Source organism: Hyperolius riggenbachi, chromosome 11 (genome assembly GCF_040937935.1).
Source record: "Hyperolius riggenbachi isolate aHypRig1 chromosome 11, aHypRig1.pri, whole genome shotgun sequence".
NCBI classification, from domain to species: Eukaryota; Metazoa; Chordata; class Amphibia; order Anura; family Hyperoliidae; genus Hyperolius; species Hyperolius riggenbachi.
Window position 1 is genome coordinate 27,412,202 of NC_090656.1, and position 27,177 is coordinate 27,439,378.

The 27,177-nt window shown below is 47.2% G+C and overlaps 1 long non-coding RNA gene across 1 annotated transcript in view; it reads left to right on the forward strand.

Annotated features, from left to right (window-relative positions):
- Nucleotides 1-27,177, forward strand: part of LOC137538162 (uncharacterized) — an 83,133-nt gene that overhangs the window by 45,614 nt on the left and 10,342 nt on the right. The window contains exon 2 of the long non-coding RNA XR_011024695.1: nucleotides 13,057-13,173. This is a non-coding gene — a long non-coding RNA (uncharacterized lncRNA). The remainder of the gene's footprint in view (nucleotides 1-13,056; nucleotides 13,174-27,177) is intronic.

A 27,177-nucleotide genomic window follows, 5' to 3' on the forward strand; every position in this document is an offset into this window, starting at 1 on the left:
CTTTTCCACACTGCGTGGTGGTCACTCCCTACCATGCAATCCAGAGGAGGAAGAGGTGGTCAGCAAGCAGGGACACAGCAGTGCAATGCCGATCGGGCACCGGTCCTGTCATCCCAGCACAGAGCAAGGTTATCAGCTGTGTGCTGGGATGACAGGGCAGGCGCCTGATCAGTACCATATATTACCGTGCAATCCAATGGTGTGTCAGTGTGGGAGCTTATACAGGAGGCATCATTAGATCCTACCTGTTCTTCATTCTTCATGGTGTTCATAGAAATATAAGACCTCTCCTGAAAATAAGCCCTAGCACATCTTTTGGAACAAAAATTAATATAAGGTGCTGTCTCACTGTCAAGGAAACAGGGTATTTACTTTATACAAAAACTCTGATCCCGCCCCCCGGATCAGTGAATAATGGCGCACAGCGCCTATGCATAAAAATGGTGCCGCATTAAAAAGATACGCTTATCGCTATTTATCGTTAGTGCTGCATAATAATGGCGCACAGGGAAAAAAAGAAGAAAAATGGCACACACTAACGTTATTTATCAATAGTGGCACACACTAACGTTATTTATCAATAGCGCCGTTCATTTGCCAAACAGCAGATGTTATTGCCCACAGTAATGTTATTTATCAATAGCGCCCTACATAAGCCAAACTGCAGACGTTATTTAACTGCAAAACGGTGAATGGATTTAATGCAACACTGTCAAGGTTAGGGTTAGGCACCACCGGTGGGGGGGGGGTGTCTTAGGGTTAGGCACCATCAGGGGGGTGGTTAGGGTTAGACACCACCAGGGGGGTGGGTAGGGTTAGGCACCACCAGGGGGGGTCTTAGGGTTAGGCACCATCAGGGGGTCTTAGGGTTAGGCACCACCAGGGGGGGTCTTAGAGTTAGGCACCACCAGGGGGGGTCTTAGAGTTAGGCACCACCAGGGGGTGGTTAGGGTTAGGCACCACCAGGGGGGTTTAGGGGTTAGGGATAGGTACAGAGAGGGTTCTGTGTGTTAACACTAAATAACGATAAGGCTTTAACGCTAAATAACAATAAGGCTTTAACGTTAAATAGCGATAAGCGACAAACGGATTAGCGGCAACACCATGCGCCATTATTCTCAGGCGCCATTTTCGGATGGATCCCCCCCCCCCCCACACACACACACACAAAATCAACACATATTTAAACCTGCAGGAAGGGTGTCAGGTCAGGTGTCAAGATGGTTGCTTTAGAGCTGCTTATGGTGTCTAAAAGACTCTATTGGGGAGCCGTTCATTTTCTGAATTTTCACAAAAATGTATAGAAAGAGAAAACTGGTAGTTTGAGGCCATCTCAGGTCTCAATCCCCGACACTAAATGCAGTCCGAATGTCCTATCTCAAACTTTGGTAAATTGCTTCTCACCTCTGACGATCTAATATAAAGCTTGACATTTACTTACTATTTTTACGTCGGGAGCCGGAGCATTACATCTTTAGCGTCTTTAAGAAATATAAGGTGAAAATGAATAAGCCTGCATGACATCAAAATGATACCTTGGTAGCTCCGTCTTTAGAATCTCTCTTCCAACCTAACAGGAGATATTTTCTACCGAGGCTTTTAAGATTATTTCTCTTCTTCCGAGGTCAAACGGCACCTTCACATTTCAGAGCGTGTCTGAAATATATACAGCTAGTGATGATAATAAAACTACTACCTATCAATGAGAGGCTCTTTCCTCTCTACAATTTCATAAAAAAGGGGAATAAGTCCAAAGGTAAGGGGTGTTTTTTATAATAATAGAAAAGTTTACACTTACAACACTTAAAGGAATGATCCGCGGAAATTAAAAAAAAAAGTTCGACTAACCTGGGCTTCCTCCAGCCCGGGGCAGCCGTCCTGTGCCCCCGCCGCAGCTCCTACGTCTCCCGGTCCTCTTCGCCGGTGGAGCCGACCTCGCCAGGTCGGGTTCCGGGTCGGCCTCTTTTGCGCTCCACGACGCGGGTCACGTGGTCTGGCCGACGTCATCTGGCTGCTACTGCGCAGGCGCAGAGCTACTGCGTCTGCGCAGTAGCGTCCAGATCACTTCGGCCGGACCACGTGACCCGTGGCATGGAGCGCAGAAGAGGCCGACCCGGAACCCGACCTGGCGAGGTCGGCTCCGCCGGCGAAGAGGACCGGGAGACGCAGGAGCTGCGGCGGGGGCACAGGATGGCTGCCCCGGGCTGGAAGAAGCCCCAGGTAAGTGGAACTTTTTTTTTTAATTTCCGCGGATCATTCCTTTAAAGGAACACTATCAATACCCAAGTGTTCTAAAACAACGATGTACAGATAATGTCTAATTAGCTGTGTAAACACTTTCCTACTTTTCATGTTAAATATCAGATGCAAAAGCTTTCATTTATTGAGTCTAGGATTTAGCTTTATTTGGGGCAAATCAATTGCAGAAGGGGTGTCTGTTTCAATGTACAGGCAGTGTTGCATAACAGACTACAGAGTATTGTTCTCTGAAAGCAAAAACAGTATGAAAAGCTGTGGTGTCGCAGACAATTACAAATGTTTATAACAATTCACATTTCCTCTGCTCTCTTCAGACACTTCAGTCAGAGATACAGGACACAGCAGCTGCAGATGCTGAGAGATTTCTCCCTCACATACACACAGGGTTAATAGATGAAGTGTGAGGGGAATTCCCCCTCCCGTCATGGTTCATTTTGCAGTCAGTTTTGGCATCAGTAAAGTGTGAAAGTATTTTGATAACAGTAAACAAAGAGGTCACCAGTGAAATGTATACACCAGTACTTAGCAGCACTTCCCAGACAGTTCTTATTTCAATTGAAAAAAAAACATGTCAATTGATAGTGTTCCTATAAGTTTTAACGCTGAAGGCTCCCGTGCATGGGACGCGATCGCGCATTTCATACTTACCTTTCCATCAGGTCCTCTCAGAAGCCATTTTCTTCTAATAATGAATGCTTCTGGTTCTGGCTAGATCTAGTCAAACATGTCTCCCTCTGAATGCTGAAAACCTTAGGGTCCTTTTTCACTATATCACTTGCTGTCAGTTATAACTGAAAGGACAATTGATGTGCAAGGTAATGTCTATGTTTCTCTATGGCTCAAGCAAGATTACTGGATAATGGAGTACTGACCCACAAGCCATTACGGGGTCACATCGCCATTTCTAAAATGGAGGAGGAAGAATTCCATTGATCACAGTGGAGAAACAGGTCGCAGGAGAGGAGAAAGAGACAGAGTACATGGGAGGTAAGTATTATGTGTGTATGTTTAATTTACTTTTATCTTTCAGTTAAAGTGGCTGGACCTTGAGGTTCGGAATGAGTTAAAGGAAACTTACAGTGAAAAAAAAATTGCCCATTTACGTACCTGGGGCTTCTTCCAGCCTTCCTTCTTCCAGCTCCCTGAACTCTTCCTGGTCCCTCGCCATCATCCTACACTTCAGCGTTCCACCAGTGTGTCCCCCTCCAATGCTGGTTGCACGGCCCCATGCCATGCAATACCTCTATCATGCTCCCATGGCCAGGAGCACTCTGCGCTGGCTACTGCATATGTTAATTAGGCAAGCTTCTTTACTAAAATTAACACTTAAAATTACAATTGATGTGTGGTGATAAGTTTTCACCTGCCTCATTATCACTAGTAGGGATGATCACAGATATGCAAATTGTTCCAAGTTGATGCAAATTGATGCAAATATTTATGTAAATGAATGCAGCTTAAAAAATGGACCAATCGATTTAAACGCAGGTTTAAATTGATTGGTCCCTTTTCAAGCTGCATATATTTGCAAAAAATGTTTTGCATAATTTTGGAACAATTTGCATCTCATTGATAAACATGCAGGGTATATTTCTCTATGTTTTCCTTCCGTCCTGTGCAAGAGTTCAGGTCCACTTTAACCAATATATCTGGCACAATCCTGCTTGTTTAAAGAGACTCTGTAACAAAATTTTCAGCCTTATTTCTTCTATCCTATAAGTTCCTATACGTGTTCTAATGTGGTCTTGATTACTGCAGCCTTTTCTAGTTGCACTGTCATTGTAATATATCTAATCTTCTTTTCTTTGTCAAGCTTTGTCGACCCAGGGAGGAATGGGCTGCCTCTGTTGTAATGAATAGAAGTTATGCACGCCCCCTTCAGGCTCTGTGTGCTTTGTTTACTCTTCACTCTCTGCTCTCAGTTTCAGTGATGCAGCATGTGAGGCTGCGGGGGGGGGGGGGGGGGGGTTTGGGATCTGCCTCACATGCTGAGAAGCCTATGATATAATGAGAGCAGCCATATTCTGCTTGTCATCACACAGGCAAGCTGCTCTGCATCTCCACCCCTCAGCCTGTGAAGACTCCACTCCTCACTCCTCCCCTTTCCGCCCCCTTGCCTCTGAAATCTCTGGCTGGTAATGCCTTCTGCCTTGCTACATGAGACTCAGAATGCCTAGGCGCCGGAGGAGTTGTGGGCGAGGCTTGTTTAGTTTATAGGTAATTAGGGTATTAAAACAAACAAAAAAAGTATTTGGCTTGAGGAATGCCCTATAAACTATATGTAAGGGGCACAATTATGCAATGAGTTAAAGTTTATCTCGGATCCAAGACAGCGGTAGCACAAGCACCAATTCAAGAAAAATATAAGACTTCACTTTTATACAAAATATGCTAAGAGCACAAAAACAATAAAAACACACATAAACAAAGATCTCCATAATCTCTCAAGAGCTGACATAACCATTAATCACAGAAGTTTCAGTAATAATGATGCAGGAAGTTAAATAACCTATTAATACTGAAATTTCCCAGTGATTTATGAATATATCTGTCCTTGGGAGATTGCCGAGGTTTTTATCTATCTTATGGTCTTGTGGAGACAAAGCTTGACAGTTTTTGGAACTGGTGCTTGTCAGAGATGTTCAATGAGATGCGTATAAGTAACTGCGGTTTGTGTACAAATTTAGTGCAGGTTGCATGCAGCAGAAAATTAAGCAAATCAAATGCACTTCCTGACAGTTTTAACTGGCACAGCTCCAGGGGCGTTACTAGGGTCCTTGGAGATCAGGGCCACCTGTGGGCAGGTGTAGGTGGGGTGTGTATGCAGCGCACGCAGCACACCACGGCAAGAGAAGGGCGTGGTCATGCATTGAGTGGGCAGGGCCATGGGTGGGGCCAAATGTACATGAACTTAGCCGCTATAGATAACGGGCCTGCCCATCAAAATATTGGATGGAGCCCACTGTCCTTTATTTAGATAATTTACAATCAGTATAGGCATAGATCAAAGATATATAAGCACATACAATTTTGATTGGTCAATCACTGACCAATTTTATCACCCCCATGCAGTTAGTGGGCCAACAGACAATTCATTTGATGAACAGAGCTTAAATTGGCTAATCAAAATTGTATGTGTGTACCAGGCTTTACAGCTAATACTGTACATACTGAAAGTAGCAGGGATCAGCATACAATACAGCTGGTTTACAATCAGTAAAGGCACAGAGTAACACCTTATACTGTACACACTGGAGGTAGATCAGCACACAGTGCGGGCACTAGAGAACAGCGTATACTGTACATACTGTAGGCAGCAGAGATCAGCACACCGCAGCTAGCGCGCCCAAAAATATGTGTGTTACATTGTGCGGTGCGCTATGCGCGCCTGATGAAAAATGGGTGTGGCCATGGACCAGAATGTGGGTGTGATCATGGGTGGAGACAAATTTACATGAATCTAGCAATGGTGGGACATTAGATTAGGACATTGGTGGCGAACCTTTTGGAGGCCGAGTGCCCAAACTGCAACCCAAAAGTCACTTATCTATCGCAAAGTGGCAACAGCAATTTAAACTAAATACTGTACAAACGTTTTAACTCATACAAGAACATTATGGAAAATCCAAGTTGAAAATAAACTGTGAAGATAAACAATTTCATCCATCCTACTCCTGAAAAATGTATTCATTTTTTTTTTAGAACCTCAGTTTTATTTTCTGTTTTAAAAAGCTAAAAAAGTAGGTTTAATGCTATTGTCTTATATGATGATGATTCAGCTTTTCCCATAGTCTCGAAGTTAGCAATCATGAGGCTCCCAACAAGACAAATTCAGCAATCATGAGGCCCCCAACATGACAAATTCAGCAATCGGGAGGCCGCCAAGAAGACAAATCCAGCAATCATGAGGCCCCCAACAAATCATGAAGCCCCCAAAAAGACAAATTCAGCAATCATGAGGCCCCCAACAAGACAAATTCAGCAGTCATGAGGCACATAAATAGACAGCATTTCACATATATAGCCAGAATGCCCCCTTAATATGGTAAACACCTCTCACCTGGCTTCTGAATTCTCCTCTACTGGCTGCTGTGCCAGGCAATACTGTTTTTGGCTGGATTGGGGATGATGTGTGGGCTGAAAGGCCTGGCAGTGATGCTGTGGCCTGGCTGGCGGTGATGCTGTGGCCAGGTTGGTTGGCTGGCGGTTATGCTGTGGCCGATGCTGTGGCTGGATTGGCTGGCGGTGATGCTGTGACCTGGCTGGCGGTAATGCTGGGCTGTGCTTGGCTGGTTGAAGTAAATGCTGGTCTGACTGGTGGTGATGCTGTGGCCTTTTTGACAGTGATTTTGGGCTGGTTGGCTGGTGGTGATGCTGGGCTGGCTGGCCTGGATAGTTTAGGTAGTGACAGGTGCCCCCTAGTTAAGGTAGCTGTAACGATTGTGGAATTATTCCCGTGGTCAGCGCTGACACTGCGGAAATCCTCCACAAACGTAAAATCTGAGGGAACCCAGCAAGGGTGCTATGCACCTGTAGAGGGTAATTCCTACCGGCAGATGGAGCCGTGGAGTGCAGAGAAACAGATCCTCTGCACAGCCACAGATGCCAGATAGGAATTGTACGATGGGAAGCAAGGCAGGGCAAGATAGCCCTTAAAGAGAGAGAGAGCACAGAGATAGACCAAATGCGTGTTCCCCAATCTAGTCGCCACCCGGCGACGGTGAACACACATCCGCAGAAACCAAGCGAGAACGCAATCGCAAGAATGGCGATTGCCAAATAGTGACACAAGGTCGAACGGGACAGAACACGAGAGTAGCAAAGGCACAGCAAACAACAATCAGAAGGTGCAGAAAATAACAAACGCTAGCTAAACGCGAACACCGCACTTATTCGCAACAGCGAACGCGTTTACGGCGCGATCTCCGCACATTAAGCACAACAGGGTTAAAAGCACGCCACCCTGACTAACAACTCAACACAAAAGAACAAATAACAAGCGTTTGCTCCAGACAGACAAACGAACGGAAAACAGGAATAGGTTAGATAAGATCCACCGCTCTTCCGCCTGAGCGAGTGCTGTCCGGGTTCAGGGATAGGACAGGAAGGATCCACTGCTCTTTCCGCCAGAGCGAGTGTGATCCAAGTACAGAAAAAGAGTTATCAGGATCCACTGCTCTTTCCACCAGAGCAAGTGTGATCCAAGTACAGGAATATGCCTAGCAGGATCCACTGCTCTTTCCACCAGAGCGAGTGCGATCCACACGGCAAGACAGGCAGAAGGAGTAACCAGTAGCACCCGCAGCTACGGTACAACTCCAAGACTTAGATAAGAGAGATCCACTGCCGCTACCTCTAGGGCAAGTGCGATCCAGGCACAGGACCAAACGATTCACTATCGCCTACCGCTGGCGACAGTGCAATCGCAAGGATAAGACAAACAGGCAATACAGATAATACAACCTGACTACACTAGAAGGATTACCTAGTGCAGTCCCCAGGAATTACTCTAAGATAATCTTTAGCAAACAGTAACAAGGCTGACACTCCAGGAGTGTATTAACAAACCATCATGACCAGCAAAGGATTGTGGGAGAATATGGCTTTTATACTGCCAGGCCAGCCTTCAAAGGAGGCAGGTAGGCGATTTGCATAACGAATGTATGCAAATTCCTAAGCAGCAGAACAGGTCTGAAACCTGCAAAGCAAAGACAAGTCTCTCTTCCAGAGACCTGCAGCCCACAGACTTGAGGAATGGTCAAACAGCTGTCTGCCTGTGCAGCCAGCTGAGCAGATCATTACAGTACCCCCCCCCCCCCTCTAGAGACGGCTTCCAGACGTCTCTCAAAACTGGTATTGGCAAAAAACTCTGACTGAAGACTAATGAAGGTCGGGACAGCCCGACTAGGCCCACTTCCAGAGTCAATCCTCCCGAAACTGGCCTCATCGGAAGCAGAAGCCATCGAAACATGCCCATCAGTACTACAAGTCTCAGCGTAACACCCATCAGAACCGTGAATGCCCGAGAAGACCCTATCGACACCCTCCGAGCCATGCCCACCACCTTCCAGGGATTGTCCAAAAATACCAAACCTGCCACAATACCTATTTGAAGTGTCTCTTTCCACAGCGAAGCCGCTGTTGATCTCATCCAGGGTACCAGTAAATATTTCTCCCAGAATCTCCCAGAACACTTTGAAGCTCCGCAGAGATCCCAAAAGGGCAGAACGATCACCAGGCTCACACGGAGAACTACCAAGAACCCCTATGGAACCAATGACAATTCCGGATTCAGGATTACCAGGACAAGTATCAACATCAGGGCTTTCAGGGTCCACTTTTGGGCATGCAAGCAGGCAGGCAATATCAGGACATTTCGCCACTGAGGAAGCATCTGAGCATGCTGACAACCGAGACACACTTGGGCTTTCTGGGTCACAGAGCACATCGGGGTACACTAGCACAAGAGAAACCTCTGGACATGTCGAGGAACTGCCAACCTCAGAGTCCGTCACGACAAGATCAAAACCAAAACCAGGCAGAGAATCATCACGAGTAGTGGTCACAAGCACTGGACTTACAAAAGAAGTCCTGGACTCCAACTTAGAAATTTCCGTGACTGTACTGGTATCCAACCAACACTCATCATTGACTACGCATGACTGAAGCTCCCCAAGAGCTGCAAAGGTAGTCAATATAGCAGCGATGCCTACTGAAGTGGGCAACACCTGAGGTGGCCCTGTGGGACAGGAGGCACCTCCTAAAAGTTCTGCACCCTTTGGGAGCAAGTCGGAGATCTCCAGAACAACAGACAAAAGCTCAGGAGCATCGTTTACCAAGTTTTCTTACAAAAAAATCAAGGATTCTGAACTATCCATGTTACAGGGCAAAACATCAAATACATTTTGCGGACAGACCAAATGTCCCCGGAATGGTTCTACAATCCGCTGAGACTGAATTTTATCTTCATGAACATGATGCACAGGAATATTTACTGGAACACACACTGACTCCCTAACTCGAATCTTACTGCACACAGAATTCTGCATAGCAGCAAAACCAGCCCGCAATTCCAAAATGGCGGAAAAACAGGTGAGAACGGTAGCAATACCTAGACGAGCCTCTAGGGTCACTGCAGGAGATTTTATGCAAGGCAATACTGACTCATCCAGAGTACAGGGTGGAGAGTTAGCACCAGGAGTGACAGGAGCCCCCCAGTGTATGTAGTGACAAGTGCCCCCCAGTGTATGTACTGACAGGTGCCCCCCAGTTCAGGTAGTGACAGGGACCCCCCAGTGTATGTAGTGACAGGAGCCCCCAGTTTAGGTAAAGACAGGAGCCCCCAGTTTAGGTAGTGAGTGACAGGGACCCCCAGGTTAGGTAGTGAGTGACAGGGACCCCCAGGTTAGATAGTGAGTGACAGGTGCCCCCCAGTTTAGGTAGTGACAGGGACCCCCAGTTAGGTAGTGACAGGCGCCCCCCTTACCTTGACAGCCAGCGTCAGACACGGCCAGGGGCGTAATTAGGAATCGCCACCCCCCCCCCTGCAGAAATTTGGAGCGGGCCCCCCAGGATATGTTTTGGAGGGACAGTCCCTTTTGGAAACACAATCCCCTTGTCACTCTTTCTACCCTATTTGTCCCTCAATTTTTTTTCAGGACTATATGTATTTATCTACTAAAAAACGTGTCTAATTGACTCTAAACTTTAATCCCATCCTTTACAGTTATATATTTCTTATTTTCAATTTTTAATCTGGAAGAAAATGAACCAGGAGAGAAAGAACCAGTGTGGTTTGAATTATAAACAACATATTTTTTTTTTATTAAAACTTTATGAAATGCATTACTAGCAGTGTGCTGAGGGCATGATTAAGGGTGTGGCAGAGGCATGTCTTAAAGGGACCCTGAGTACTAAAAAAAAATGAAACTAGTACTTACCTGGGGCTTCCTCCAGGCCACCGTAGGCTGCGAGGTCCCCCGGCATCCTCCTGGCTCCTCTCCCGGTCCCGCTGGTGGCTCCGTTATTGGTGACTTTCGGGCAGAAGTTCAGCCGGTTCTTCCTGAATGGAGATGCTCAACATCATCACGCTGGCCGCTATGCATCATCATGCCGGCTGCCGTGACAGTCCTGCGCATGCACAGTTCTGAGTTAGAAAACCGCGCATGCTCAGGATTGTCACGTCAAGTGCGATAACGTGTAATGGCCAGCGTGATGATGTGGAGTGTCTCCGTTCAGGAAGAACCGGCTGACCTACAGCCCAAAAGTCGGCGGTAACGGAGCCTCCAGCGAGACCGGGAGAGGAGCCAGGAGGATGCCAGGTGCCCTTGCAGCCTACGGTGGGCTGGAGGAAGCCCCAGGTAAGTACCAGTTTCATTTTTTGAGTGCTCAGGGTTCCTTTAAAGGGAGTCTGAGCAGAGGCTAAAAATGGAATTGTGAACTTACCTATGGGTTCCTCCAGCCCCCATACTATAAAGGTACATGACTTTTCCCCGAGTCTTATGCAGCTGCACATGCATGGCTCATGCACGCGCCCAGATCGATCACATACCCATCGCCATGAGTCGGGCAAGTTCGGTTCAGCCTTTTCGAGAACCATGCTTGCGGCAACAGGCCCACGATCGATCTGGGAGCGTGCATGGGCCACACATGTGCAGTTCCGCAAGACTTCGGGTAAAGTCGCACACCTTATAGAGCCACCAGCGGGAGCGTAGAGGAGACCCAGAAGATGTTGAAGGACCTCACGGGCTACGGGGGACTGGAGGAAGACCCAGGTAAGTTCAGATTCCCATTTTTAGCCACTGCTGAAATAAGCTGGGAGGTATGCTTCAGGTACTATATATATATATATATATATATATATCCTATATTTGTAAATATATTATATATAGATCAAATGTTTAAAGCAACCACAGAGAGAGAGAGAGAGAATTCAAGTACCTTTCAAATTATATACGTATATAAGTAAGCCCATTGTCAGCCGAAGACTGATTTTTACTTTACAGGCTTAACGGTACTTGAATTTATTATGTATTTTTATACTGTATACTTCTGGTATACAAAAGCGTAGTATGTGGGTGGTGAATGAATCATTGATTCAGCGAAGAGGATCGGGGGGGGGGGGGGGGGGGGACTGTATGAGGGCAAATCACAGGTAGCTAAAGGCTCAAGCACTGAAAAGGATAATTTCTGCAATACTCTGAATAGACATCACCTATTCTCTATGTCCAATGTAGCTTGAGCAAATATATTCTATCAGCTGATTATTATTATTATTATTACTATTGTTATTATAACCCCGTTCCAGCCCTCCTAGGGTCATTTCTGCTAGATTTAGCAACATTATTACTTAAACTGCAGCATAGTAAAGCAGCCACAAGATGTCACTGTCTGTAAAATGATGCAATTATCTCTATGGTATTGCGATTTCCTGTATTCACTCTGTGATTTTTTTCTGCTCTAAGTAAAGAGTTATAACCGGGTGCCTATCTGCGTGTACATACCACTCTGCTCCATCAATTTCACATTGTGGGCTAATATGGATGGATCAAATGTTAAAGAGGAGCTGTCAGCCATACTATCTCAGAAAAAAAACACATATATAAGTAGATAAATACTTGCTCTACTTAGATAACGTATGTATTGCACTGTCCACAGTTTGATTTTAGTGATTTTTCTACAGTAAAAAAAGAGAAAATCCTTCTTAGCCTTTCCCATTTTAAGTGTGGCTTTTTTGAAGCCAATCGTGATGTCATTTCCTTCCTTACTCTCCTCTGCCTGATTTGCCCACCCTTCACTATAGAAAGTGCATTGTCTCAGCATGAGAAATATTGGCTAATCAGAGAGGAACAGAGGTGTGGGAGGGGAAAACAGGAGGGAAAGAGGCTTCAGCCAATCAGACTGCATTAGTTAAGTCTGAGGGGGAAGAAGAGAAGCAAAAAAGGACAACCCAGCATGCCCTGCAAGTTCCTTTTTGCGTATCAAACTGTGTGTACCACATAAGAGTCAGGTAACTGGGGAATGATCATTTATCAACAAGAAAAGTAATGGTAATTTTAACTTTTGGATTACCTAGTTAGCATCTTTATTACTTGTTTACCAGATAAAAATAAATAATTGATTTTTGATTTAATGCCCGACAGTTACACTTTAGACATAGGATCTGTTTAGTCATGCTGCATTCTGTCCATTCAGTTCCATCCATTGCAGTAACGGAAGCCAAACATACTGCATGGGCCCTGGACAGAAGTCGTACATGCCATGATACCAGTACAGTCACACTCCACGGTACTGAACCCTGTAGTGTGAGCCCTCTGCCCAGCCTAACTTCCTGCCCAACCCATTTCTAGCACAATACATGCAGCTTCTTGCTACTCCTCCTTCCCACCTCTCCATAGGGCAGTGTGTGCAGCCTCCCCATTCTTCCAGCCCTCCCCTCTCCATAGGGCAGTGCATGCAGCCTCCCCATTCTTTCAGCCCCCCCCCCCCCCCCCCCCTCTCCATGGAGCACATGATCGTTTTTTTTCCCCAATTATGAAAAAAAAATGCTGAACATTTATTGGGTCTATAAATCAAGAAATTGACAATTTGTCCTACACTGTTCAATTTTCTTAAAAATTGATCTGAAAAATCAGTCACTGCCAGTCAACTTTTATCAATAAAAATGTAAAATTTGATCAGGTTTTTCAAAAAAAAAAAAAAGTTTACTTTTTTTTGTACAACCAATTGTCTTTATCTAATTATTGTAAAATCAAGTAGTTGTATTCTATTGTGTGTGGCCAGTGGCCACCCTTACAGATCACAGGAAGTCAGTGGTGATTGGTGAAATATCTTAGGATATTCGCAAACAGGAGATGTTAAATCTGTGTGGAGAGGTGCACAGCTGCAGGCAAGCAAAGCTTCAACATTTGAAAAGTATGTATAATACTTATAACATACACTAATCAAAATGATTGCTTTGACACTTTTTAAAGAGAACCCGAGGTGGCTTTGTATAACGTTAGTGGGGCACAGAGGCTGGTTGGGCACACTAACACCAGCCTCTGTTGCCCCATTGTGTGTGTCAAAGACCCCCCTGCTCGCCGCTATCCTCCCCGCAGTGCTGGCGACACGCAGCGCGTCGCCAGCACAATGTTTACCCTAGCGCTGTCTGTCAGCGCCGCTCCCCCGCCTCCTCCGCATCGCCGCTACCCGCCCTCGTCCCTTCCCTCCAATCAGCATGAGGGAAGGGACGAGGGCGGGTAGCGGCGATGCGGAGGAGGCGGCGGAGCGGCGCTGACAGACAGCGCTAGGGTAAACATTGTGCTGGCGACACGCTGCGTGTCGCCAGCATTGCGGGGGTATAGCGGCGAGCAGGGGGGTCTTTGACATACACGATGGGGCAACAGAGGCTGGTGTTAGTGTGCCCAACCAGCCTCTGTGCCCCACTAACGTTATACAAAGCCACCTCGGGTTCTCTTTAAATTCGTGTTTAGCTATAACTTAATCACTGCATAGAAAATGGGTTCTGATAGTGGGGAGGAGGATAAACATAAACTGGAAATCAGATATTTGGAATTTTTTAGTGTTAAAAACTGTGTATGCATTAAAATGGAATAGGGGAAAGGGCGCATCTTACTGAAATGGGTGCCGATAAAATAGCCGTCCCCACTATTTGTAGCCGCAGCTTGCATAGTGGGCGGCCCTGCTATTTTATTAGGTGCACTTTTCAATAGGACACTGGTAGGCTGGGTTAAGCATTGGCGTGGCCGGGTGGGGGTGGGGGAGGAGGTTCTTTAGCGTCTTTAGTGTTAGTCTGTAGCAGGAGGTTTTTAGTGTTAGGAGTGGAGGGGGTAATTACTGTTAGATATTTGAGGGGGGTAAAGGTTATGCGCCTCCAGGGTGGTCTTGGGGTTAGGCATTAGGCACCACCAGGTGGGTTTAAGGTTGGGCACCACTGGGGAGATTTAAAGTCGGGCACCAACAGGGGGGTCTTAGGGTTAGGAACAGTGGTAGGCCGAAATTTTGCATTGAAATAGGCAATTACGCATCGTAATCATAATGCAAAATTTCAGAGAAAACAGTAATTAATTTTGCATGTAATAGTAATATTTCATAATTTTGTGAAATTTTTGCGTAATTTCGCGCAATTTTGTGCCAACTTTGGCAGTTAATAGCAAAGCCCCCATAGATGCTATTGCTACCAAAATTGTTACATATGTTAAGGAGAAGAGTGGGTACAAGTCAAAAAACATTTCAAAAAGACCTTGCAGTTTTTAAAAATGCTAACAAAAATGTTTTTTTTAAACTGTCATTTTTCAGAGTTTAAAAAACATTTTTTTTCTTTGCATTTTTAAAATCGATTTTCTCAAAAACTACAATGTCCTTTTGGAAAAAAAAATGTTCACTTGCACCCCCTATTCTCCTTAACATATGTAGCAATTTGGTGTGCAATAGCATGTATGAGGGGGCTTTGCTATTCAATGTTAAAGTACAGTCCTGGCCAAAGGTTTTGAGACTGTCAAAAATATTAGTTTTCACAAAGTTTGCTGCTAAACTGCTTTTAGATCTTTGTTTCAGTTGTTTATGTGATGTAATGAAATATAATTATAAGCACTTCATACGTTTCAATGCTATTATTGACAATTACATAAGATTTATGCAAAGAGTCAGTATTTGCAGTGTTGGCCCTTCTTTTTCAAGATCTCTGCAATTCGACCGGGCATGCTCTCAATCAAAGTCTGGGCCAAATCCTGACTGATAGCAACCCATTCTTTCATAATCACTTCTTTGAGTTTCTCGGAATTAGTTAGGTTTTTTTTGTCCACCCGCCTCTTGAGGAATGACCACAAGTTCTCAATGGGATTAAGATCTAGGGAGTTTCCAGGCCATGGACCCAAAATGTCAAAGTTTTGGTCCCCGAGCCACTTAGTTATCACTTTTGCCTTATGACACGGTGCTCCATAATGCTGGAGAATGCAATATTCTTCACCAATAGAGATGTCGCGAACCTTCGATTTTCGGTTCGCGAACCCGATTTGTGAACCTTCGCGGAAGGTTCGGTTCGCGGAAAAGCTCGCGAACCGCAATAGACTTCAATGGGGATGCGAACTTTGAAAAATAGAAAAAATTATGCTGGCCACAAAAGTGATGGAAAAGATGTTTCAAGGGGTCTAACACCTGGAGGGGGGCATGGCGGAGTGGGATACATGCCCAAAGTCCCGGGGAAAAATCTGGATGTGACGCAAAGCAGCGTTTTAAGGGCAGAAATCACATTGAATGCTAAATTGCAGGCCTAAAGTGCTTTAAAACATCTTGCATGTGTATACATCAATCAGGGAGTATAATTAGAGTTCTGCTTCACACTGACACACCAAACTCACTGTGTAACGCACCGCAAACAGCTGTTTGCGTAGTGACGGCCATGCTGGACTGGTGCGCACCATGGCGAGAGTGTAGGCCGTGGCAGTTTTCCAGCCCATATGGTCGCCGGGCTGTGGTAGCTCAATGATAGAACAGTGACTGTCCAGCTGATCAAATTTGGTCTGTCCACAATGAAGCAACGACCTTATTATCTTCTTGTATGTAGGTAGGCATAGGTAGGAGTCCCAGTAGTTAGCTAGGCATAGGTAGGAGACCCAGTATAGGTAGGTAGGCATAGGTAGGTGCCTCAGTAGTTAGCTAGGCATAGGTAGGAGACCCAGTATAGGTAGGTAGGTGCCTCAGTAGTTAGCTAGGCAAAGGTAGGAGACCCAGTATAGGTAGGTAGGTGCCTCAGTAGTTAGCTAGGCATAGGTACGAGACCCAGTATAGATAGGTAGGCATAGGTAGGTGTCCCAGTAGTTAGCTAGGCATAGGTAGGAGACCCACTATAGGTAGGTAGGCATAGGTAGGTCCCCTAGTATAGGTAGGTAGGTAGGTGTCCCCGTATAGGTAAGTAGGTGCCCCAGTAGTTAGGTAGGCATAGGTAGGTGTCCCAGTATAGATAGTTAGGCAGATCCTGGCTGGCTCAGTAATAACAATTACCAAGGTCCAGCTGTAACAGATAGGGCTGTATAATATCAGTGTCAGTGAGCAACACACAAAAAAAAAACACATCAGGAAAACATTATCTCTAAAAGAGAGCTGAGGGGTGCTATTTTAGCAATAACAATCATCCAGGAGCAAGCCAAGAGCCTAACTAATCTTTCCCTAGGGGAACAAGTCTGCAGCAGCTGTCCCTAGTCTGTCTAGCAGGCACACAAGTGAGTGTCATGGCCAGCGAGCCTGCCTTATAAAAGGGGTGTGGGGCTCCAGGGCTAAGTGTCGCCTGAATGGCTACATGGCTACAATGTGCCTGCTGACTGTGATGCAGAGGGTCAAAGTTGACCCTCATAGTGCATTATGGGGCGAATCAAACTTCCGAAAAAGTTCGCCTGGTGCAGGTGAACGCAAACCCCCAACGTTCGCCTGGAACCGTTCGCCGGCGAACCGTTCACTACATCTCTATTCACCAAACTCAGGGCAGTTTCTAGGCTAAATTTCACCCAGGACAAGGGTGTAAAAGTCGCCCCCCCCCCCCCCCCCATGGAGCCAGGCATAGGCAGTGATGCTCGGATACCCCTTTTTATTATTCGAGTTAAGTCGAATTCTGTTGGTAAATTATTCGAGTTCGGTCGAATATTCGAGTCGAATATTTTTTACTATTCGATTCGACCTCGAAATTCGAGCTCACTATTCGAGTTGGTATTCGAGCTCATTATTCGAGCTGACTATTCGAATTGGCCTTAAATAGCTTCCAACACTTGTTTTGGGGGTGAATGATGCAAGAAACATCTTTTTTTCCAAGTAACAACAGCAAGTGATTATGTGGGGATGTTCCTTTAAAAAAAAACAAAAGGTGGAAAGAGAAGTTGTGTCCAAAATTCTGTTCAATACTGTATATACTTATTCTTCTTCTTTATCTTCTATATCTTCTTCTTCTTCTTCTTCTTCTTCTTCTTCTTCTTCTTCTTCTATATCTTCTTCTTCTATATCTTCTTCTTCTATATCTTCTTCTTCTTCTTCTTCTTCTATATCTTCTTCTTCTTCTTCTTCTTCTTCTTCATCTTCTTCTTCCTCTTCTTCTTCTTCTTCTTCATCTTCTTCTTCCTCTTCTTCTTCTTCTTCATCTTCTTTTTCTTCTTCATCTTCTTCTTCCTCTTCATCTTCTTCTTCTATATCTTCTTTTTCTATATCTTCTTTTTCTATATCTTCTTCTTCTTATTATTTTTTCTATTTCTTCTTCTTCTTTTTCTATATCTTCTTCTTATTACTATTTTTCTATTTCTTCTTCTTCTTCTTCTTTTTCTATATCTTCTTCTTCTTCTCCTTCTTCTTCTTCTTCTTTTTTTATATCTTCTTCTCCTTCTATATCGTCTTCTTCTTCTTCACTTATTTCTCTTCTATATTTTTTTTTTAAAGAAATGCAGCTATTTTTGAGCGTAATAAATAGCTGGTGGTGCATGGTGGAAGCGCCATTGTATGTGCTCCCTGGCAGGGGAAACACACAGACAGCAGGAGGAAAATTCAGCAGCAGGAGGAGGATGATTGTGTGGCAGCAGGCAGTCAATGAGGCAGGCAGCGAGACATAATAGGCTGTGGTACCTAGCGGTGGTACCAGGCCGTAAATACACAGCATGAGGTTCCAGACAGCGGTCGTGAAGCCCACATCGTGTCCAATACACAACTGGGACAACACAGTTTTCAACCCGGAAAACTCTAAAAATAATATCACAAAGTATTAAAAAGTATATATATTTTTTTCGTTTTTTTAAAGAAATGCAGCTATTTTTGAGCGTAATAAATAGCTGGTGGCGCATGGTGGAAGCGCCATTGTATGTGCTCCCTGGCAGTGGAAACACACAGACAGCAGGAGGTGAATTCAGCAGCAGCAGCAGGAGGAGGATGATTGTGTGGCAGCAGGCAGTCAATGAGGCAGGCAGCGAGACATAATAGGCTGTGGTACCTAGCGGTGGCACCAGCCCATAAATACACAACAGGAGGTCCCAGACAGCGGTCGTGCAGCCCACATTGTGTCCAATACACAACTGGGACAACACAGTTTTCAACCCAGGCACCTCAGAAAAATTAAACCTTTTTTTTTAATGTTTTTTTTGTTTTTGTTTTTTTACAGCAAATTACACAGATATAGGTATTGTTGGACGTAATAGCTGGTGGCAGAGTGGCAGCAGAAGGTAAATCTGTGTACCCTGGCAGTGGGAAACACAGACCGACAGCAGCAGCAGGAGGAATGGAGGAGTAGTGTGAGTGTGGCAGCAGGCAGGCAGCTTGACATAATAGCCCTGGTACCTAGTGGTGATACCAGGGCTGTAAATAAACACAACAGGAGGTCCCAGACAGCGGTCGTGCAGCCCACATCGTGTCCAATACACAACTGGGACAACACAGTTTTCAACCCGGGCACCTCAGAAAAATTAAACCTTTTTTTTTTTTTTTACAGCAAGTTACACAGATATAGCTATTGTTGGACATAATAGCTGGTGGCAGAGTGGCAGCAGAAGGTAAATCTGTGTACCCTGGCAGTGGGAAACACAGACCGACAGCAGCAGCAGCAGCAGGAGGAATGGAGGAGTAGTGTGAGTGTGGCAGCAGGCAGGCAGCGTGACATAATAGCCCTGGTACCTAGCGGTGATACCAGGGCTGTAAATAAACACAACAGGAGGTCCCAGACAGCGGTCGTGCAGCCCACATCGTGTCCAATACACAACCGGGACAACACAGTTTTCAACCCGGGCACCTCAGAAAAATTAAACCTTTTTTTTTTTTAATGTTTTTTTTTTTTTGTTTACAGCAAATTACACAGATATAGCTATTGTTGGACGTAATAGCTGGTGGCAGAGTGGCAGCATAAGGTAAATCTGTGTACCCTGGCAGTGGGAAACACAGACCGACAGCAGCAGCAGCAGCAGGAGGAATGGAGGAGTAGTGTGAGTGTGGCAGCAGGCAGGCAGCGTGACATAATAGCCCTGGTACCTACCGGTGATACCAGGGCTGTAAATAAACACAACAGGAGGTCCCAGACAGCGGTCGTGCAGCCCACATCGTGTCCAATACACAACTGGGACAACACAGTTTTCAACCCGGGCACCTCAGAAAAATTAAACCTTTTTTTTTTTAATGTTTTTTTTTTTTTTTTCACAGCAAATTACACAGATATAGCTATTGTTGGACGTAATAGCTGGTGGCAGAGTGGCAGCAGAAGGTAAATCTGTGTACCCTGGCAGTGGGAAACACAGACCGACAGCAGCAGCAGCAGCAGGAGGAATGGAGGAGTAGTGTGAGTGTGGCAGCAGGCAGGCAGCGTGACATAATAGCCCTGGTACCTACCGGTGATACCAGGGCTGTAAATAAACACAACAGGAGGTCCCAGACAGCGGTCGTGCAGCCCACATCGTGTCCAATACACAACTGGGACAACACAGTTTTCAACCCGGGCACCTCAGAAAAATTAAACCTTTTTTTTTTAATGTTTTTTTTTTTTTACAGCAAATTACACAGATATAGCTATTGTTGGACGTAATAGCTGGTGGCAGAGTGGCAGCAGAAGGTAAATCTGTGTACCCTGGCAGTGGGAAGCACAGACAGAGAGCAGAAGGGCAGTACACAGCAGCCCACTGTAGGTGTAAAATGTGTGGCTACAGGCAACGTAATAGTCAAACTAAACCAGGCTGGCTTAGTAGTGAGCAGGAGCCAGGAGGTGGTAAAGGGTGGTAAGGCATATTAACGATGGTTCCGGCAGCCAGTTCATGTCCCCCTCTCGCCGACAACAGGGGCCAGGAACTCGCCTTCCACCCACGCCTGGTTCATCTTGAGAAACGTCAGTCTGTCCACAGACTTGTGAGACAGACGTGAGCGTTTCTCGGTGACCACGCCACCAGCTGCACTGAAGCAGCGCTCGGACAGCACACTGGAAGGGGGACAGGACAGCACTAGTGTTGGGCGAACATCTAGATGTTCGGGTTCGGGCCGAAGAGGCCGAACATGGCCGCGATGTTCGGGTGTTAGACCCGAACTCCGAACATAATGGAAGTCAATGGGGACCCGAACTTTTGTGCTTTGTAAAGCCTCCTTACATGCTACATACCCCAAATTTACAGGGTATGTGCACCTTGGGAGTGGGTACAAGAGGAAAAAGGTTTGCAAAAAGAGCTTATAGTTTTTGAGAAAATCGATTTTAAAGTTTCAAAGGGAAAACTGTCTTTTAAATGTGGGAAATGTCTGTTTTATTTGCACAGGTAACATGCTTTTTGTCGGCATGCAGTCATAAATGTAATACATATAAGAGGTTCCAGGAAAAGGGACCGGTAATGCTAACCCAGCAGCAGCACACGTGATGGAACAGGAGGAGGGTGGCGCAGGAGGAGAAGGCCACGCTTTGTGAGACACAACAACCCAGGCCTTGCATGAGGACAAGAAGCGTGCGGATAGCATGCTTTGTACCGCCATGCAGTCATAAATGTAATAAAGATAAGAGGTTCCATAAACAGGGACCGGCAACGCTAACCCAGCAGCAGCAGCAGCAGCACACGTGATGGAACAGGAGCAGGCGCAGGAGGAGAAGGCCATGCTTTTTGAGACACAACAACCCAGGCCTTGCATGCGGACAAAAAGCGTGCGGATATAGCAGCAATGCTTTTTGCCGCCATGCAGTCATAAATGTAATACAGATGAGAGGTTCAATAAACAGGGACCGGAAACGCTACACCATCCCAGATGTTCATTGGTCATGTTACTTGGTTGGGGTCCTGGAGTGTTGCGTAGTCATTTCCAATCCAGGATTGATTCATTTTAATTTGAGTCAGACGGTCTGCATTTTCTGTGGAGAGGCGGATACGCCGATCTGTGACGATGCCTCCAGCAGCACTGAAACAGCGTTCCGACATAACGCTGGCTGCCGGGCAAGCCAGCACCTCTATTGCGTACATTGCCAGTTCGTGCCAGGTGTCTAGCTTCGATACCCAATAGTTGAAGGGTGCAGATGGATTGTTCGACACAGCTACGTCATCTGACATGTAGTCCTTGACCATCTTCTCCAGGCGATCGGTGTTGGAGGTGGATCTGCACGCTTGCTGTTCAGTGGGCTGCTGCTGCATGGGTGTCAGAAAATGTTCCCACTCCAAGGACACTGCCGATACCATTCCCTTTTGGGCACTAGCTGCGGCTTGCGTTGTTTGCTGCCCTCCTGGTCGTCCTGGGTTTGCGGAAGTCAGTCTGTCGGCGTACAACTGGCTAGAGGAGGGGGAGGATGTCAATCTCCTCTCTAAAGTCTCCACAAGGGCCTGCTGGTATTCTTCCATTTTGACCTGTCTGACTCTTTCTTCAAGCAGTTTTGGAACATTGTGTTTGTACCGTGGATCCAGAAGGGTATAAACCCAGTAATTGGTGTTGTCCAGAATGCGCACAATGCGTGGGTCGCGTTCAATGCAGTCTAGCATGAATTGAGCCATGTGTGCCAGAGTCCTGCCAGAATCCTCATCATCCTCTTGTGAGCGTTGTGATAGTTGTTGTGATGCATCATAGTCGTCACCTTTCTCCTGGTCTGCTTCTGCTGACCATTCGCGCTGAATTGTGGAAGTCCAACGTGCACCGCTCTGGCCCTCGTCAGTGGTGGCATGAAATTCCTGCTCCAACTCCAGCTGTTCCTCCTCCTCTTCTTCGTCATAGCTGCTGGGGCCAGCGTTCCCTGAGGCGGATGGCCTGATGTTGGTACCATCACGCTGATCGTTTTCTCCTTCAGATTCCCCCAGTTGCATCATGACAGCTGTTTCCTTGATTTTCAACATTGACCTCTTCAGTAAACACAGCAGTGGTATGGTAATGCTGACTGAAGAGTTGTCACTGCTCACAAGCAACGTGGATTGCTCAAAATTTTGGAGGACTTGGCAGAGGTCCAACATGTTGGCCCAATCGGATCCACAGAAGCTTGGCAGCTGTCCGGATGCGCCTCGGTACTGCGCCGTCATGTACTGGACCACTGCACTCTTCTGCTCACAAAAGCGTGCTAGCATGTGCAGCGTAGAATTCCAGCGCGTAGGGACATCACACAGCAAGCGATGGTGGGGGAGATTGAAGCGCTCCTGCATCTTGGCGAGTGCCCCCGAAGCAGTACTGGAATTTCTACAATGTTTGGCCACTCGACGCACCTTCAATAGAAGATCGGCCACGCCTGGGTATGTCCTCAGGAACCGCTGAACTACTAGGTTCATCACGTGCGCCAGGCAAGGGATGTGTGTCAGCTTAGCTAACCTTAAAGCGCGAATGAGATTACTCCCATTATCACACACAACCATGCCCGGTTTCAGGTCCAGCGGTGCCAGCCACAAATCCGTCTGTTCCTTTATTCCCTTCCAAATTTCCTCCCCTGTGTGCTGCTTATCCCCAAGGCAGATCAGCTTCAGCAACGCTTGCTGACGCATGCCAACAGCTGTGCTGCACTGCTTCCACGATCCTACTGCTGCTGGGTTAGCGTTTCCGGATGAGGTACAGCTTTGAGATGCGTTGGAGGAGAAGGAGTCAGAGAGGTAGGTGCTGCTGTTGTTATCCAGTGGGAGGGACGGCGGTGCAGCTGTTTGCGGCGTGGGCAACACCCGCGCCGTAGCAGGTGAGGAATCGCTGCCAGGCTCCACAAGGTTCACCCAGTGCGCGGTAAGGGAGATGTATCGACCCTGTCCGAACGCACTCGTCCAAGTGTCAGTGGTGAGGTGAACCTTGCAGGCAACGGCATTCTTCAAGCTTCGGGTTATTTTGCTGACCACGTGCTCATGCAACTCAGGCACTGCAGAGCGCGCAAAGTGGTAGCGGCTGGGAACCACGTAACGTGGGATGGCCACTGACATCATGCCCTTGAAGCTGTTTGTCTCCACCACTCGATATGGCAGCATTTCGCAGGCCAGAAGCTTGGCTATGCTGGCTGTTACTGCTACGGCCCGGGGGTCATTTGCTGGCAATTTCCTCTTGCGCTCAAACATCTCCGACACAGACAACTGAACCGTAGCGCTGCACACGGAAGGGCTGTTGGTTGTTGTGTTTGATGAACACTGGGAGACCTCAAGAGCACTACTCCGGAAAGTGACAGTGTCAGTGTCGTCTGATGTTTGTGAATGTTGTGAACCACGCAATGGCTGGGCTACTGCTGCTGCTGAGGCGGGTCTGGTGGTGAGTCTGGTGAACCCAAGGGAGGCAGTGTTGCTGGTACCCTGTCCTACCGCGTTTGCCCACAGAGTGGGATGTTTGAATAGCATGTGGCGGCTCATGCTGGTGGTGGAGAGGTTGTTAATACTTTTCCCCCTGCTCAGGCGGGTCTTGCACACCTTGCAAATCGCCATGGTAACATCCTCAGTGCAGTCTTCAAAGAAAGCCCAGACTTTGGAGCACCTGCCTCCTTGCTGGCGATTTCTGTTTGCTCCTCTTTTGCCTCTCACTTGAACTTCCACGCTTGTGGTGCCTGAAATTGCGCGCCGCCTACCTTGTGGCACAAGGCGAACTCGTGCAGCAGTGGGTTCTTCAACAGACTCATCTGTGCTGCTGCTACGACGGCGATGTTCTCGTTCAGAAACAAAATCTGGGTCTATGTCCACATTGTCCATACCCTCCTCTTCCATCTCCTCAAACTCGTCATATGTCATTGTGGGGGGCCGCCGCCGTGGAGTAGAGCTCCCCAGAACAACCTCTGCGCAGCTCACTCCAACGTCGTCTTCCAGATCTTGTCGGCCGACCCCCTGCAATTGCAACCCCTCCTGCCCAACTTGCTCTGGGATTTGGGTTTCCGAGTCCTCCTCGGACTCGCCTTGTATTTCAGTGCGCGGTGCATTTCCCACAGTTAATGGTTGTGAATCCGGGCACAACATTTCTGGCTGTTCCTCCATTGACCTTTGAAAGGTGGAAGTTTGTTGGGCTGGGAATAGCTCCTGCGAATACCCCATTGTGTCCTGAGGTAATTCATCGGACTGGTTATCTGGCAGTTGTGTGCGTGGTGTCGCTGCCGGTTGTGTCAGCTTTGTGCCCACTGGCTCCTTGTAACTGGCTGAGGACTCGGACCTCGTGCGTGATGTGCTGGTGCTGCTTAACCCACTGCTGGACGCTTGAGAGGTCATCCAAGTAATTATCTGGTCCTGTTCTTTTGGATCTGTGAGGGTTGTTGTCCTGGACAACATGGGCGGTATTGAGTGGGTTTTCTTGGGTGCTCCCCTGTGGCCTGTACGTGAACCGTCAGGGGAAACACCTCTTCCCTTGCCCCTTCCTCTTTCACCGGATTTCTTCCTCATTTCACTTATCCTTACAGTACACGCTGACTGGCAGCAGTACAGTGGCAGTACAGAAATGCTATACAGTACCACTATTCCCAGCAGCGACACAGAGCACAATGCTATACAGTGGCGGGTGAGCGGTGTACCACTATTCCCAGCAGCGACACAGAGCACAATGCTATACAGTGGCAGGTGAGCGGTGTACTACTGTTCCCAGGCCCAGCAGACACAGAGTGGAAGTAAACACAATGCTATATAGTCTGGCTGAGTGGTGTACACAGAGTGGCAGTACACACAATGCTATATAGTCTGGCTGAGCGGTGTACACAGAGTGGCAGTACACACAATGCTATATAGTCTGGCTGAGCCGTGTACACAGAGTGTCAGTAAACAATGCTATATATAGCGTGGCTGAGCGAGGTACACAGTGGCAGTACACACAATGCTATATAGTCTGGCTGAGCGGTGTACACACAGTGTCAGTAAACAATGGTATATAGTCTGGCTGAGCGGTGTACACAGAGTGTCAGTAAACAATGGTATATAGTCTGGCTGAGCGGTGTACACAGAGTGGCAGTAAACACAATGCTATATATAGCGTGGCTGAGCGAGGTGCACAGTGGCAGTACACACAATGCTATATAGTCAGGCTAAGCCGTGTACACAGAGTGTCAGAAAACACAATGCTATATATAGCGTGGCTGAGCGAGGTGCACAGTGGCAGTACACACAATGCTATATAGTCAGGCTGAGCCGTGTACACAGAGTGTCAGTAAACAATGGTATATAGTCTGGCTGAGCGGTGTACACAGAGTGTCAGTAAACAATGGTATATAGTCTGGCTGAGCGGTGTACACAGAGTGGCAGTAAACACAATGCTATATATAGCGTGGCTGAGCGAGGTGCACAGTGGCAGTACACACAATGCTATATAGTCAGGCTGAGCCGTGTACACAGAGTGTCAGTAAACAATGGTATATAGTCTGGCTGAGCGGTGTACACAGAGTGTCAGTAAACAATGGTATATAGTCTGGCTGAGCGGTGTACACAGAGTGGCAGTAAACACAATGCTATATATAGCGTGGCTGAGCGAGGTGCACAGTGGCAGTACACACAATGCTATATAGTCAGGCTAAGCCGTGTACACAGAGTGTCAGAAAACACAATGCTATATATAGCGTGGCTGAGCGAGGTGCACAGTGGCAGTACACACAATGCTATATAGTCAGGCTGAGCCGTGTACACAGAGTGTCAGTAAACAATGGTATATAGTCTGGCTGAGCGGTGTACACAGAGTGTCAGTAAACAATGGTATATAGTCTGGCTGAGCAGTGTACACAGAGTGGCAGTAAACACAATGCTATATATAGCGTGGCTGAGCGAGGTGCACAGTGGCAGTACACACAATGCTATATAGTCAGGCTAAGCCGTGTACACAGAGTGTCAGAAAACACAATGCTATATATAGCGTGGCTGAGCGAGGTGCACAGTGGCAGTACACACAATGCTATATAGTCAGGCTAAGCCGTGTACACAGAGTGTCAGAAAACACAATGCTATATATAGCGTGGCTGAGCGAGGTGCACAGTGGCAGTACACACAATGCTATATAGCCAGGCTAAGCCGTGTACACAGAGTGTCAGAAAACACAATGCTATATATAGCGTGGCTGAGCGAGGTACACAGTGGCAGTAAACAATGCTATATATATAGTGTGGCTGAGCGAGCGGTGTACTACTGTTCCCAGCAGCGACACACAATGACTGGGGGGGACCCTGGCTAGCGTGGCTGGAGAGCGAACTACCCTGCCTGCCTACCCAAAGCTAAACCCACAGAGAAATGGCGGAGATATGACGTGGTTCGGGTATTTATTTACCCGAACCACGTGACCGTTCGGGCCAATCAGAGCGCGTTCGGGCCCGAACCACGTGACCCGTTCGGCCAATCACAGCGCTAGCCGAACGTTCGGGGAACGTTCGGCCATGCGCTCTTAGTTCGGCCATGTGGCCGAACGGTTTGGCCGAGCACCGTCAGGTGTTCGGCCGAACTCGAACATCACCCGAACAGGGTGATGTTCTGCAGAACCCGAACAGTGGCGAACACTGTTCGCCCAACACTAGACAGCACTTCCAGGGCGTACTGCGCCAGCTCGCTCCAGATCTCCAGGCGCTTGACCCAATACTCCATGGGATCAACAGGGGCATCGCTGTCAAGCCCGCTGTAGGACCCCATGTAGTCAGCCACCATGCGGGTCAGGCGCTGGCTGTGACCGGAGGAGGATGCTGCTGCATGCACCTCCTCTCTAGTCACTGCTGGAGCCTCTACAGTCCTGTAGAGCTCGTTGCTGAGAGACAGCAGGTCTGTGGGGCGCTTGCTGCTGGATGCAGGCACCTGCTGCTGCCTCTGTGCTGGCTGGACAGTGGGGGTGGAAGGCTGGGGGAAGGCTTCCTCCAAGCGCTCAACAAGGGCCTGCTGCAAGCTCCGTATTTGTGGCGCTGGGTCTCCTCCTGCAGGAGGCAGGAACTGGCTCAACTTCCCCTTGAGGCGCGGATCCAACATCATGCTGATCCAGATGTCCTCCCTCTGCTTCATCTGGATCACCCTGGGGTCCTTGCGCAGGCACGTCAGCATGTGCGCTGCTATTGGGAAGAGG